Consider the following 16,841-nt stretch of genomic DNA (forward strand, 5'->3'; position numbering starts at 1 on the left):
CTTCCTAACTGTGAGAGCTGTTAGAGCAGTGGAACTTTCTGCCCCAGAGTGTGATGGAGGCTCCTTCTTTGGAGGCTTTTAAGCAAAAGTTGGATGGCCATCTGTCAGGGGTGCCTTGAATGCAATTTTCATGCTTCTTGTCAAGGGAGTTCGACTGGATGGCCCACAAGGTCTCTTCCAACTCTGTGATTCTATGATTCTATGACCAACTTTAAATACTGACAAGGATTAAGGCAGATTGACCCAGGGTGATAGGAGTTGCTGTCCACTCTCATCCAGAAAGCACTGTCAACCCCACCCATAATAGATCTGGACCAAATTTTGAACACCTATTCATTATACCCAGTTTTGAATACTGTTGGGGTTTGGGGGCAATGACAGAGGATGATGGAAGTTGCAGTCCACCCACGTCAAAGGAGCACTGTGAATTTCATCAATTAAGGATCTGGACAAAACCTGGCACAAAACCTGGCAAGACCATCTGGACAAAACCTGGCAAGACCAATTTTAAGTACTGGGTTTGGGGTGATGGGCTGGTGGTGGGAATTCATCTGAGATGATGGGAGTTGTAGTTTAACCACAATTACAAAGCAATGTGAACCCCACCAATAAGTCTGCTAAACTTGTGTGCTCTACTCCTACTTAGCAAACTTTCTGTCCCTAAGTGTGATGTAAAAATCTACTTCTTCATACCCTCCAACTCTCCCAGTTTAGTAGGCATGCTCATGCTCTCAATCCTTCTTTCAACTCCTTAAAAATACCCCACTTCCTCTCTCCTTCTTGCACTGTCCTCCTTTGTCCCCAGCTTACTTCAATAGCTGCAAAATGAATGTAATGTCCAAAAGTAGTTTGCATTCAGTTTACTCAATGGTGATGGGGGAAGAGGAAGGGCAGAATTTTGTCCCGGGATAATGGGTTAGTGTTGCTTTGCCTTGAAAGCTGGAGCAGATATACTGCCTCACTGACATCTCAGGCCCCTTCTACACTGCCATGTAGGGCAGATTATCAAAGCAGATAATCCACATTATCTGATTTGAACTGGATTATATGAGTCTACCCTGCAAAATAATCCAGTTCATATCAGATAATCTGGATTTTATTTGGCAGTGTAGAAGGGGTCACAGTCATCAGCTGCCACTACTGTCAAAGTCCCTTTCTAACTCTTTGGGTCAGTGTGCACAAACCCAACTCCCTAGTCATTCTAACGGAAGCACCAATTCACATCCATTGGTTATTTGGATTATATGAGTCTACCCTGCAAAATAATCCAGTTCATATCAGATAATCTGGATTTTATTTGGCAGTGTAGAAGGGGTCACAGTCATCAGCTGCCACTACTGTCAAAGTCCCTTTCTAACTCTTTGGGTCAGTGTGCACAAACCCAACTCCCTAGTCATTCTAACGGAAGCACCAATTCACATCCATTGGTTATTTGGATTATATGAGTCTACCCTGCAAAATAATCCAGTTCATATCAGATAATCTGGATTTTATTTGGCAGTGTAGAAGGGGTCACAGTCATCAGCTGCCACTACTGTCAAAGTCCCTTTCTAACTCTTTGGGTCAGTGTGCACAAACCCAACTCCCTAGTCATTCTAACGGAAGCACCAATTCACATCCATTGGTTATTTGGTGGCAATATTCCCATTAACATACCTTTTGGCCACTATATATATTTTTAGATGGGTGGTTGTTATGTGAACAAGTAGCTATGAACTGGTTTACATCTTGTGCCTTCTCCTAGTCTGTGTAAGCACAGGAATGGGAAAATGTGGCAAGCAAATATGACCCTCAGGTATAAAATGATTGTTTATTGAATTCATATCCTGGCCTTTCTCCCAAAAATGGGATTCAAGGCAGCTTATCATAATTTTAAAACATGTTGCTAAAACAATACTTTACATGGAAATAAACATCCCTATTATTTAAAAATGCTCAAAGACACACGACAGTGGCATAAACAAAATGCAAAAACTTGCCTAAATAAAAACATCACCACCACCTTCTGGTGGAAGAGGGCCAACCAAATCTCTTGTGGAAGGCAGTTCCATAAGTTAAATAAATGTTTATAATATTCCAAATTTGTCACATCTTTCTTCTTGTCCTGAATGGTCAAGAACCATAGGATCCTTGCAGATATCCAAGGTGAATACTAGTCTGTTTGTTTAATACTACTCAAAGCAATGCATCACAGAAGTACTTGGGGCCTTCAAAAGGAACACAGTGCAGAGTTAATCTGTTTTGTCTGTTCTCAAAGTCAAAACAAATGACTGGGATGAATTATTCCACAATGCAGAGGAAAAGTCACTTAAGCTCCTGAAAGCTGATAATCAAAAACTGTAACTTTCCATTTCTGCTCTAAATTCTGATGAATTTTGCAAAGCATGCAAATGATTTCTAATTCTTATTTTTACAAGTATACATAGGTTTGTAGTCTGCTGCTACAACCATTTCAGAGTATAAAGGCAGTGCTTTTTCAAAACAACTTTGTAAGTGCATGATAGGAGCTTAACGTATTGCTCCCCATTTGGTTGTGATGTTGTATGGTGTTCTTGGGAACCATCACAACTGTGGCTGGATCTATACTGCCAAATAATGCAGTTTCAGCTGCAATATATGGTCAGTGCAGATCTGTATAATGAGTCTGAACTGCATTGAACTGCACTATATGGGTCTACACTGAGCATATAATGCAATCCAGACAATTATTTGGCAGTGTAAATCCAACCAAAATGACAAGTAATAATGAAGCCAGTTAAGTTAGAGAAGGGCACCGCATCTTTGGAGAAGCAGAGAACACATGCTTTCTCTCTGTCTCTGTCTCTTGTATGTTTCTAAGAGAGAGAGACAAAGAGATCCATATATTTATTCACACACAGTTTAGATCTGTAAATCCTACATTCATCTGTGGGTCACACGTCTTCAAGATCAATATCCCTGAAACTCAAGATTCTTTGTTCTTTGTCTTTGATTCACTTTCCAGCTGTTCTTTCATCTTTGTAAAGGAACCTGTTGCATGAAGAACAAATCATAAATGCTCTAAGTTTAATTCCACATCCACTGTTTGTCTCTGTACTAAAACTTAGGCCACCAACTCATTCTTTAGGATGTGTCTTGCTTCTTCTTAGCATTTCTTCTTCCACAATTCTGACATGATTTGGATAACAGGTGCATATGTACAAAAAAATAGATTTCCACAAATTAATCTCCTCCAACATTTCAGAGATGAAAATTGGGTACACTTGGCCAATCAACTTACAACTATAGACCAGATGGCCAAGGGTATTATTGAAGAACAGATAAGCAATCTGCTTTTGCCTGAGCCCAACAGGAAGGGCAAAATTTCATCCTTATTTCATCTCATTGCCCAACTTTGCACTTTGAACACAATTCCATGGAATCATAGAGTTGGAAGAGACCTCTTGGGCCATTCAGTCCAACCCCCTGCTAAGAAGCAGGAAAATCACATTTCAAAGCACCCCCGACAGATGGCCATTCAGCCTCTGCTTAAAAGCCTCCAAAGAAGGAGCCTCCACCACACTTTGGGGCAGAGAGTTCCACTGCCGAACAGCTCTCACAGTAAGGGAGGTCTTCCTAATGTTCGGGTAGAATCTCCTTTCCTGTAGTTTGAAGTCCACACACTCTATGTGGGGTTGCCTTTGAAGACTATTTGGAAGCTGCAAATAGTCCAACGGGCGGCAGCCAGGTTGCTCACTGGAGCTGTGTACAGGGAGCATACCACCCCCTGCTACGTAAGCTCCACTGGCTGCCATTCTGCTACCGAGCACAATTCAAAGTGCTGGCTTTAGCCTATAAAGCCCTAAATGGCTCTGGCCCAGCTTACCTGTCCAAACGTCTCTTCCTCTATGACCCACCTCAAAAGTTAAGATATTGGGGGGAGGCTCTGCTCTCGGTACCAACACCCTCACAAGCGCGATTGGTGGAGATGAGAGACAAGGCCTCCCCACTGGTGGTCACCCGTCTGTGGAACTCCCTCCCCAATGAAATCAGATCTGCCCCTTCCATCCTGACTTTCAGAAAAAAACTTAAGACATGGTTATGAGACCAAGAGTTTGAGCAGCAAGCATAGCAGTGCAATAATTAAGAACCCTTAAAGTGACTGACTAATGGACTGATCGTGGACTATGATTATGAATTTGCATGACTTTAATTGTTGTTTTAATAAGTTATGTTCTAATGCTTAGTATTAAGTGTAACTGTTATTCTGAAATTGCATGTGGGCATTGAATTGCTGCCGGTTGTGAGGCCTCCCTGAGTCCCTCTTTGGGGTGAGAAGGGCGGGGTATAAGTATGGGAAATAATAAATAAGTCATTGTTCCGCGTCCTAGTCTGCAGGGCAGCAGAAAATAAGCTTGCTCCCTCCTCCCTAGGACTTCCCCTCACATATTTATACATGGCCATCATGTCTCCTCTCAGCCTTTTCTTCTGCAAGCTAAACATGCCAAGCTCTTTAAGCTGTTATGACATACTATGGGCTGTGATGAATGGCCAAATAGCAACCCTAGTTTTAGCCAGAAAGGAGTGACTATCTGAGTGCTGGTGCTAGGAGACCAAGAAGCAGCAGCAAGATGATGGATGCCACCCCCAAAGAAAACATTCTTTACATTTGGGAAAAGAACTTTTAGGTATTACATAAGTAAAACATGTCAACTGGGGTCCACTGAAATAATTTTACTTTTGTATGGAACAGTTTACTTTTTCATATGATATTCTAACTGTATTACTTTGTACTTTTCAAGCTTCATTGCATTGCTATATTATTTCTTAATGGGTGAGATTATTATGAAAGGCACATCATACAGATCCCTTAGTTTGTATGAATTCCTGGAAATTTTAAAGCAAAATCCTATGCATATTTACTGAGAAAGGGATATCTCACTACGCTCAGTGGGCTTCCTTCTCAGTGTGTTTAAGATTACAGCTGTCTGTTTCTTTCAACAGGTTTCCTGAAACACAAGGGGAAAAACTTCCCTGTATCTGGAAGACTTAAGGCAGCTCCGTCATATTTTTGCCCACACTGACAAGAGTCATTCATTCACCAGAGGTTGGAAACACTTGGCCTTTGAAATGACTTTGCTCTCATTTGGCAAGTCTGCACAAGTGTCAGATGAGTCACAAATGGCTCAGCAAATGTCAGTGTAACTGAAAATAAGAGGGGAAAAGAGCACTTGAATGGAAACACAGTAATAATCTACTGTGAAATTTCCGAACGCTTGTGGGAATTAATTCTACGGAATCTGCAGCCCAGAGATCATGGAGTCAAATGGCTTAATGGAGACCTCCAGAGAGAGGCAGCACATGTTGTGACAATATTCACGCCATCTTTCCTTCCCAAGACAGTGACCAAGTACCGTATGAGCTCATCTTTATGCCCTCTCAATAAACAATTTCAGAGTGGGAGCAAATGCTATCCCCATGACAAAGCTGCTACTGCAAACAACACCTCCAAAGTGATCCCTGATACAGCACACATTACAACCCCACGCCTGTATTTTTATACCTTCCTTGATTTTGTGTGGATGCATGAAAATCAACGGAATTGAAATAAAAATTTCTGACTCTACCATAGAATCATGTCAGAAGACCTATAACATGTTTGGAGAAATCATATTTTGTCAGAAGGAGATAAATGAAGTACTGGTCCCATGGATATCTATCTCAAAACATCACATTGTGGTTAGTTTCTTGTCATTCATTGGCAGTCTCCTATCCAGGTACTAACAGAGGCTGATTCTCATTAGCTTCCATGATCAGACAGTATCTGGTGCCTTTAGGTATGTACTACTACCACCACCACCATTACATGGGTTTTTATGTTGTCCTCAGAGTGTTTCCCTCAAAATATAATAATTCCTTTCAAAAGATATCAGTACATGTGATGTGACATCATGATAAAACTTCACCTTCCCTGGGGGCTCCCAACACTGAGGTGGGAAAAGATCACCTTGTGTGGTTAATGCATCACACAATGGATGGATTTATTTTTCATCCTCATCCTTCTCAGAACTCAGGGGATTTAACAGTTCCTCCCTCCACCCATTACATTTGATTCACAATTGTGATGTAAGTTGTACATTTCTATCAGCCAACTGGCACAAGATTTTTCAGGTTTCAGGACATTTTTTCTACAAAAGCTTCAGGGGGACTTTTTTAAAAAGAAAAAAGCTAGGTTTTGCACAAAATTAGTATTTTTTTCTGCAAAAGAACCCTTAATCAGTTTTCCCAAGAATCTTATCAGCCTCTGTTAAAAAAGGTCAATGGTTAGAATCACTGCTTGAAGCAACTCCACGAGGGAGCTTCTGAGAATCCTCTTCATTCTACACATTGTTCACATCTCTACACATTTCACTGGTGAAGCCACAGTGACAGTTTTGGGGGGGAGGGGTACTTTTTGGAATATGACTGCCATTATCCTCCACCCAACCAAGGAGAATTCTGGGAGCTATAGTCCAAACAATTTGTCTAGTGATGCATCTACACCAGAGCATTCCAAATATTTCATGATTGTGACACACATTTTAGACATGCATCATTTTGTGACATAGTAATTCAGTTTTAATAGCAAACCTAAGATTAAAACAAACCCCATATAAGAAATATGAACACATAGGTAAAGGTTTCCCCCTAGTTGATTCGTGTTCGACTCTGGAGGTTGGTGCTCATCATCTAAGCCAAAGAGCAGGCATTGTCCATAGATGCCTCCTAGATCATGTGGCCGGCATGACTACATGGAGTGCCATTATCCTTCCCGCTGGAGTGGTACATATTGATTTATTCACATTTGCATGTTTTCAAACTACTGGGGCTAACAGCAGAAGCTCACAACGCTCTCTGGATTCGAACCACCAACTTTTTGATCAATAAGTTCAGCAGCTCAGCTGTTTAACTCGCTACACCATTGGGGGCTCCTCATACATAAATAGACACATACATAAATAATAAAAACAGAATGTATGAGCACACATGGAAATCTTTCATCTACATTTTTAAATATATATGATTTGTTGCTTATTTCACATAGATGCAGAGGTTTCTAGTACGTTCTCACAGCACACCTACACATTGCATCCAACACACAAATATGTCATGACACACAGTTTGGAAAGCTTTAATCTACACTGCAGATTTAGTGCAATTTTATACCACTTTAACTGCTATGGCTCAATGCTACGTTGTAGTTTTACAAGGTCTTTAGTCTTCCCTGGCAAAGGGTATTGGTGCCTCACTAAATTACAAATCCCAGGATTCCATAACATTGAGCTAAAGCAATTAAAATTGTATCAGTGCATTAATTCTACAGTATAGAGCCAACTTAAGTGCTGCAGAAAAAATATATTATGCATAATTCAATATGCAATAATTATTTTAAATTGATCCATGGGACAGAAACTCTTTACTGCACCATCTGATATACAAGACATAGGCTGTGAGAGTTAACACGGATGTTGTAGCTGTTTCTTGTATCAACATAGGTTTGCAACAGATGGCCTTCTGGCTCTACGATTCTATCTGCCAATTATTGAAATGACGAGTAGCAGATTAGCATTCGTGACAGTGTGCTGGTCTATTTGAGTTGGCTGTTGCCTACGGGCACTTTCGATAATCAGGCCTCTTTATAGATTATCAGTGAGGGAAAAGAACAGAGTTAGATAATATCATGTAAGCTGGACATGATATAACAAGCCAAGGTGAAGAATGCAGATGTATGGGCAGGGCAGCCAGAGAAGAACTGGCAAGATGGAAACATAAGATGAAGGAAAACAACAGCACGCCACAAATGCCATTTCCAGAGGATTATTCCTTTCTCGTTTGGAAAGTAATAGAAAGGTAGAGATACAAACTACACCTTTCCCACATAGCCTTTAGCTTTTCTTCTCATTTTCAGCCAAACTAATCTTTAAAATGCACTTTCCTAAATGATCTTATTCTCTCTCCTTCTCGCTCTACAAACTGTATGCTCCTTGCTGCAGGAACTGTCTATAGGTGCATCTCCACTGTAGAATGGATGCAGTTGACAGTCCTTTAACAGCCATGGCTCAATGCTATTTTACAGTACCTTTTAGCATTATCTGCCAGAGTGTGCTGGCACTTCAACAAGTTACAGTTCCCAGGATGCCATAACATTCAGCCATAGCACTTAAAGTGGTGTGATATTGCGTTACATCTACAATGTAGATGCATCCTCTGTTGTCTAATTAATCTTGACAACACAGATAAGTACAATATGAATGCATAGACAGGCACCAGAGTTTTAAGCTGGCCCTTTTTATGAGCAGTGCAGACTTAATACTGGCATCTTCACAAAGAGCTGTTATTGTTGGTCATGCTCCCTTTCACACACAATTTCATTGTAATGTTGAGCCTTTATTTTATTGAAGGCTTAATCATGCCGTCTGAGAAGTCTCTTTTGATAGCATCTCCAGACCATTTCTCAATCCCGAAATCATTTTCGCAAGCTCTCAGCTATTTCTCTCTTTTAAAAAACAGAATGGGGTCATCAATAGCTCACCAATCTCAACCCTTTTGAAGTCAGTGGAAAAGCTTCCCTTGATCACAGCTGGCTTTCAGAAGGAGCAGAGAGACTAAATCCCCAAAGGTCGCCCTTCTTCCCTCCCTTCCTTTGCACCACGTTGTGTCATTTGCCACAGCGTCCCGTTCGTATTCATACTGTGTTCAGGCACATCAAAGCCCCCGATTTCAACAGCCTTGTTTTCAGATTCACATTGGCATAGTAATCAAAGCAGTGAGCAATTACAAAACATTATTTTTATTTTGTCAGATCACAGGTTAGCTGGTGTTGTCCATAGATGTCTCCAAGGTCATGTGGCCGTCATGGCTGCATGGAGCGCCATTGCCTTCCCGCTGGAGCGGTACCTATCGATCTACTCACATTTGCATGTTTTCAAACTGCTAGGTTGGCAGAAGCTGGAGCTTACAGAGGGAGCTGATCCTGCTCCCCAGATTTAAACCGCTAACCTTTCGATCAGCAAGTTTAGCAGCTCAGTGGTTTAACCCACTGCACCACCGGAGGCTCCCACATTCTAAATATGAAGAGTAATTTAATGAAAATGAATTATTAACATGGTCCATTTTGAGTACTTCTATACTAGAATTAATGGAGTTTGACACCACTTTTACTTACAGGGCTCAAAGCTATGGAATCAATGGACTTTTAGGTTTAAGCAGTGAAAGCTGTGGTTTTGCAATGTATTTAGCCATCTCTGCCAAAGAGTGCTGGGGCCTCGCCAAACTACAACTTCCAGGTTTTCATAAAGTTGAGCCATGGCAGCTAACGTGGTCTCAAACTGCTTTCATTCTACAGTGTAAGTTCACTCATTAAAATTGTCCATCCTAGGCTGGATCTGCACTGCTTTATAATCCACATTATCAAACCAAATAATCCAGATAATCTGCTTTGAACTGGATTAGTAAAGGTAAAGGTTTCCCCTGACGTTAAGTCCAGTCGTGAACAACTCTGGGGGTTGGTGCTCATCTCCATTTCTAAGCCGAAGAGCCGGCGTTGTCCATAGACATCTCCAGGTCATGTGGCTGGCATGACTGAATGGAGCGCCGTTACCTTCCCGCCGGAGCGGTACCTATTAATCTACTCACATTTGCATATTTTCGAACTGCTAGGTTGGCAGGAGCTGGGCCTAGCAGTGGGCGCTCATTCCGCTCCCGGGATTTGAACCTGGCACCTTTTGGATTATATGAGTCTATACTGCCATAGAATCCAGTTCAAAGCAGATAATCTTGGTTTTATATGGCAGTGTAGATAGGGCCTTAGTCTTCCTTCTATGTAGTTGGCATTTTTTTCTCAATCAAGGAAACAACAGTTTTATGCAAGGCTTCGCGGATGGTTTACTCCTTTGATGAAGGATTATGTAGACAGCCGCAGGCCTATTTGCACTGCACTTTGTGTGAACTTTAATCATATTTCACGTATGCTTCCTCCTCATTCTCCCCTCTCCCCAGTTCTTCAATGAAAATGCAGGTCAGTTGGAAGGCTTTGTGCATCAATTGACATCACTTATCGGGCTCTGCTCTTATCATTTTGTAAGGTGTTTGAACATATCTCCAATGAGAGCAGTTTTCAAAGCAGGATATCTGCACAAATTCCTGATCTACGAATCATTGCATAATAAAAGGGGTTCTTTTTTAGCAGAATTCAGACCATAAGATGTTTGAACACCTCGTGCGCTCTGTGAGTCTATTCAGAATATTGCTGGGACTTAAGTGCAATAAAATCTACTTGCAACATGTGATTTTGTTGTAAAGCGAGTTTAATGAAGCATCAATGTTGGGATTTAAAGTGATTTGTTCCTCGTCACTTTGGAATTGAAATAATTGCAGTGAAGAGCTGAGCCTTTTTACCCTTGTTAACCCTAGCATTACTTAATCACAAGAGTTAATTCAATTAATGGAAGCCTGTTATCACATGCTAGATGAAGACTTCCAAGGGCAGAAAATATACAAACCAGGACTTCCAGAAGTAAGTAGAAAAATGGGGCATAATGGACTTATATCTACATGTCCCCTCATGCCAAAGAAGAGAGCTTAAAAACAATCCAAACATATTCTTTGCAAGCTCTGCCAAAGAACACACAAGGACTCCAATTGTAGATGAGACTGTTCATGCTGGGAGAATGAAGTCAGAGGTGCATCTACATTGTTTTAAAAGCAATGCTTTTCGGTTGGAAAGATTAGCCATTTACAAGAAACGTTGCCTAGGGGATGCCCGACTGGATTTACTCAGTCTTCAGAGAGGCTCCTTCTGTGTCCCCCATGTTATCCACTGCATGACTATCAGCTTCCTCCCAGTAGACTCAAATCAAGCTTCATGAGCAACAGCAAGAATATCCCCCTGGGCAGCTAAACCAGGCAATTCCAACTGGATCCCCTCCCCCATGAGGGTCTTCCTTCAGGGGCAAACCAAGAATGGGCAACTTGGAAGTCCCTAAACAGACTCAGAAGTGGAGTGGGCAGATCAAAAGACAACCTGGCAAGATGGCACTGCCTGGAGGAATCCTCTACCTTGTGTGACTGTGGAGCAGAACAAACAACTTTTGGTTTAAAACTATTTAGCTGCTTGTGATTCCTTTATTTTATCACTTTTAAACTTATTTATTATGCAATGCTTTTGACATGAATTTTTTTAAAAAAATCTACGCTGTTGAATTAATGTGGCTCAACATCACTGTAACAGCCATGGCTCAATGCTATGGGATACTGGGAGTTGTCATTTGGTGAGGCACCAGCACTCTTTGGCAAAGAAGGCCAAACACTTTGTATAACTACAACTCATACAATACCATAGCATTGAGCCATGTCAGTTAAAGTGGGGTCAAACTGCATTCATTCACCCTGAAACATGGCTCATCAAACTTTGGAAATTGTTCAGATCTCCCTGCTCAACTCTTAGGGGTCTGGAACTGAAGAGGGATCAATAGGAACACTATGGACGGAGATCCCATACAGGGGCTCCATGTCCATTTCAAGACCTCTTTATTGCTTATACATTAGCCCTATCATTGGACAGAGTGGGGCAGCTGCCTAAGATAGCTCCATCTTGGTGTTATCAAAAGGCAAGCAATGGTTAAATAGTGGTTTGTTAGTGTTGTGTTTTAACTGCCTTGGAAGAGAAGAGGTGGGATTTGTTTCTTCTACCAACTTTGGATCACCAGTCTCTTTTGGAATGACCAAAGTTAATTCCTTGCATAAGTGTACCTATAAGGTCACGGGCACATCTACACTGACCATCTAGAACAATTTCAATCCTGTACTGAAGAAAGTGGTTTTTTTCCAGTTTCAGAAAAACCATTTTCCTTCTGTTCCCCACTGCATTTTTCATAAAGACTAGTTTAGAGGATGGTTCCCAAATGTATTGGATTCAGCCACTCCTTTATAATCTGAGTCCCGAGTGGAAAGATGTGAGAATTTATGACTGAAATGATTTCATCCACAGTGAAGATCATCCATGCTGTCACATCAGCATTTAAATGTAAATTATTTGGGAGAGGGAACAGCCTCAGTAATCGATTTTGACAGAATTGAAAAACAGAAATTAACATGTATATGTTATAATTAGGCATATAAATACACTCTCACACAGGTAACAACATATAGTAGTTAGCACACATTTTATATCATTTTTTATCTGCAGTCAGAAGGAATGATCCCAAGCACTATGAAGTTTTAAAATGTGGAGAATAGAGCTACAATCGATGCCTCTCCTTTTCCTTCACCTTCTTTGAGAACTTTTAGGCTCAGATTAGAATTGCTGATATAGATCTTATCTACATTTAATGGAGTTTGATGCTAGCTTCAGCTCCAAATTGAATGATAGCTGGGTGATGGGACTGTAGTCCCGCAACATCTGAAAATCAACAGGTTGTCCACTTTTGGTCTATTTGAATTGGCATTGGTTCTTCAGAATAACAAGCAGACCTCCACTTACGAGCTGAGATTTTTGCAATCAGAGATTGAACGCATGGTCTTGTCCGTGCTGATCATGTCCTCTTCCACAGAGCAACAGTATTATCACACTCTTTTATTATTTGACTAAACTATCAGGCAGCTAAACAGCAGCTACGATGTGTCCTGGGGTTATGTAAAGTGATTGCTATCTAGAGATTTCTTACTCCAAGTCAAAGGTGCTGTCAGCTAGGTTCATTAATACATGTCAAGTGCTCCCAGTTGCCCTCAACAAGTCATTATTACAGTAATTTATTGCAAGAAAGAGTAGTGGCATTAGATAATTGACTGGTCGCATATTATCCTTGGGCTGTCTGTTCTATGTGACAAATATTTTCAAGAATTCCACAATCTAAAGCCTCCCTTTTATTTTGTATTATGACATCATCTGATAACAAAGCTATATTATTTTGCTTCTCTTGTGTAAATTCAGGACCATGCACTGCCTAGCTTTAGATACCCCCTTGCCTACACTTACTTAAAGGTATGTCTTCTCTTTGAATCCCTTCAGGGAGAGGGGGCAGGATACAAATAAATTTATTTTTTTATTACAACATTTCTGTCCTGCCCTTCTCACCCCTGTGGGGGGACTCAGGGCAGCTTACAACCAATATAAACAGAGTATATAAAAACAATTACAGTACAACAATAATAATAGTTAAAACTGAATTAGGTCAAAACATTCATATAAATATACAATCAGAGATGTAATAAAGCTTGTTGGTTTTGTTGTTGTTATAATTATTCCAATTAAATAAATTAGTCTCACTGCTCTACTGACGATTGACTTAGTTGTTAGCATCTCTGATTAGGAAAATGGCTGTGGAGGAAGCATGAAAAATATTTTACCTGTACTAGCCTTAATTTTAGATATCAAATAAAATGGCTGTGCTGGCTAAGGATGATGGGAGATGGAATCCTACAGATGTGAGGACCCAACACACAGAGATGTTTCTAGAAGTTTGCTCTCTCGGGTTCTCTCTCGGGTTCCATCTACACTGACAGTTTAATGATTGAACTGCATTATCTGGTCTACATTGACTGATATCAGTGGTTCTCAAGCTGTGGGTCCCCAGGCGTTTTAGCTGATAAGCAATCAGCTAAGGCTGCAATGCTTATCCCAAAACCTAAAGGGAGTCAGGACTATAGAAAGGAATAACCTCCACTTGAATCAGAATGAGACCAGTCTGCTGGCATTTTGACTTAAAAAAAAATAAAAATCAGTATTTATTTATTTATTTATTTATTTAATCCCCTGCCTTTCTGCCAGCTCAGGCCTAAAGGACCTTTCAACTATTTGAAAACACCGTACAACTTTGAGGTGGGGGGGCAAAATTCCTAATAAGATAAAAATTAAAACAAAATTAAGCCAGAAGTGGGTTTTTTAAAGCACAAGTTAATGACAGTTTAAAGATATACATTAGAACAGTACATCTTTTTAAAACTGAGCCACAGGACAAAGGCAAGGGGATCTGGAAGGCAACCAGTTTGAGTCATACCATCTCTAAAGGATCAATGTGAAAATGATTCCAATTGTCCTGATGGGGATGGGATGGAAATATGCCATGAGCACCAGGCAAAATGTGTTTTCCAATCAAAGTGGCTTCAGGGCAAGTAGAGAATGTACATGTGAGAAGTACTGGAGAGGAACACCATGTCCTGTTGTTTGCCCCAGATAAAGTGGAATGGTGTGTTGGTTCACCATTCCTCCATGGATCTAATATGTCTCTCTTAGCTAAAGCAAACTGATAGGTTTCACGTCCATGAAGAGTAATTTCAGTGCCAATGCCAGATGCCTCAAGCCATCACTGAAGAGCTTTTGAAAGAGATGTATCAGACATAATGACAGTCTGGAGGAATTTGGAGAACTGAAGGGATGTGGGCATCTCTGGATATAAACACTCTACAGAAAGGACAAGGAGAGGATACTATGGCTGGCATGTTAAAGAAAGTATAGCATCAAATCATTTTTAAAATGCTTTTTTAAACAGAATTTTAGTGAAAGTGCCAGCTTCCCAAAATATTTTACTGCCAAGGACATTCTGCAATCTGAGGAAACACACTGAAAGCACCCAATTCTATCTCATATTGGATGCTGATTAGTTCTTAAATGGGGAACCACCAAGGAATACCAAGTACTGCAGGCTATATTCAGAAGGCAGCAATGGCCCACCCACTCTGAATAAATCTTGCCAAAAAGCCTGTACTGTGATAATATGTAAGAATCATAACTGGTTTGAAGTCATAAAGAGCCCTGGTGGTGCAGTGGGTTAAACCCTTGTGACAGTGGGACTGATGACTTGAAGGTTGGGTTGCTGACCTGAAGGTGGCTGGTTCAAATCCGGGGAGAATGCGGATGAGCTCCCTATGTCTGCTCCAGTTCCCCATGTGGGGACATGAGAGAAGCCTCCCACAAAGATGGTAAAACATCAAACATCGAGGTATCCCCTGGGCAACATCCTTGCAGATGGCCAATTCTCTCACACCAGAAGTGACTTGCAGTTTCTCAAGTTGCTCCTGACACACACAAAATATAACCACAGCAAGAAGATGTTTTATCATCTTGTGGTTGTGTGTCTGCAATCTGACTTCCAGTGACTTCAAACCAACCAAATCATGGGCAACCCAATCACAAGAATTTTCTTGGCAAGAATTGTTCAGAAGGGGGTTAACTCTGCCTTCCTCTGAAGCTGAGGCCTTCCACACAGCTGAATAAAATCCCACATTTTCAGTTTTGAACAGGAATATATGGCAGTGTGGACCCAGTTCAAAGCAGATATTGTGGGATTTTCTGTCTTGATATTCTGGGTTATATGGCTGTGTGGAAAGGCCCGGAGAGAGTGTGACTTGCCCAAGACCCCTCGGGGGTTTCAATGACTGATTGGGGATCCTAAGGGTCTCCATGTTTTATCACCTTACCACACGGGATGGTCACACAACATCCTGTGATGGCTGGAGTGGGGCTCCATTGATTAGACAGCGTGAAAGCAACCATGGACGCTAAATCCCCCTCATGATCTCTCTGACCAAAATGTTCAAAGATGACATTGAGAAGAAAAGCAAAACCAGGAAGGCACCTTGAAGCAGAAAGTGTTGCACATAGTCACATTGACTAGATAAGTGTCTAGTCGTAACAAAGAAGCAAATAATTCTGAACTTCTTCAGGGAGCCCTTAAAATGATTTATCATGAGATCAACCAGACGGGAGACGAATGTAGACTTAAACCTAAAATGAGACAAGTGCAAGACAGGATTGTTGCTGAAACAGTAAAAAGCTGTGATCACAGTCTTTTTCATATTTAATGTAATATACAAGTAAATGGAAAAGGAGGGCACAAATGAAATATGACACTGATGATGCTATCCCCTGTAATGGACTTATTTAAAGTTTTATTGAGTTGAAACGCAAAGACATTGGTGTGTAAGAGAGAAATGAAAATACATTACTGAAATACCCCCACCCACCCCCAGTTACACACACACACACTTCCCCCAGCCTTGGAAAGAATGCCCTCAGTTTGCAGCAATTGAATTAAATTAAAGACTAAGGAGGGAAGATGGCAAAGGAAAGAAAATGGGAAATTTTAAAAGTAGTTGAAAAAAGCAGAATAACGGAGGATTAATAAGTACTGTCTCTGCCAAACTGGGGGCCTTTCCACACAGCCATATAACCCAGAATATCTACTTTGAACTGGAATATCTGAGTCCACACTGCCATATATCCCAGTTCAAAGCAGATAATGTGGGATTTTATTCAGCTGTGTGGAAGGGGACTAGGACACTTGGAGGATATGCTGGTGGAATAATAGCAAGGAAAAGGGCATTCTAATCTCCTCTGGGAGAGAGTTCCAGTACCTTGAAGCACCAAATAGGGCAAATAATTTTGAAGTGCCCTTTGTGCATCATTCACAGTCAAAATCTGTTTTATCACCCCACAGTCTGGACAACTTGATCTCTCAAATAGCACTGTGCTTAAATGCTTTTGCTCTCTGTTTTACCAAGAGCTCCTTTGCCTCCAGCTGAGGTGAGGGCAATCCAGGCCAAAGGGGTAAAAAAAAAAGTTATATCAGAACAGCAATGCCATTATAGAGAAGGCCATTTCTATGACCTGGCAAAGCTAACTGTGATATGACATACATTCAAATGGAACACACTGAGCAAAAGTGCCTGCTTGAAATACAGACCTTGGCTTTTTGATATGAACATCTGCACATTGTAGGATGTTTACTAATTCACTGATTTGTACTCATGCCAATACCTTTCACTAAGGATCTTTGCAAGGTTGTTTTATGAAAGACTGTAAAAGCCACTGAGATATGTCTGAATGCTGTTCCCCTTAAAAGAAA

The sequence above is a fragment of the Anolis carolinensis genome, chromosome 1, assembly GCF_035594765.1.
Source record: "Anolis carolinensis isolate JA03-04 chromosome 1, rAnoCar3.1.pri, whole genome shotgun sequence".
Taxonomy (NCBI): Eukaryota; Metazoa; Chordata; class Lepidosauria; order Squamata; family Dactyloidae; genus Anolis; species Anolis carolinensis.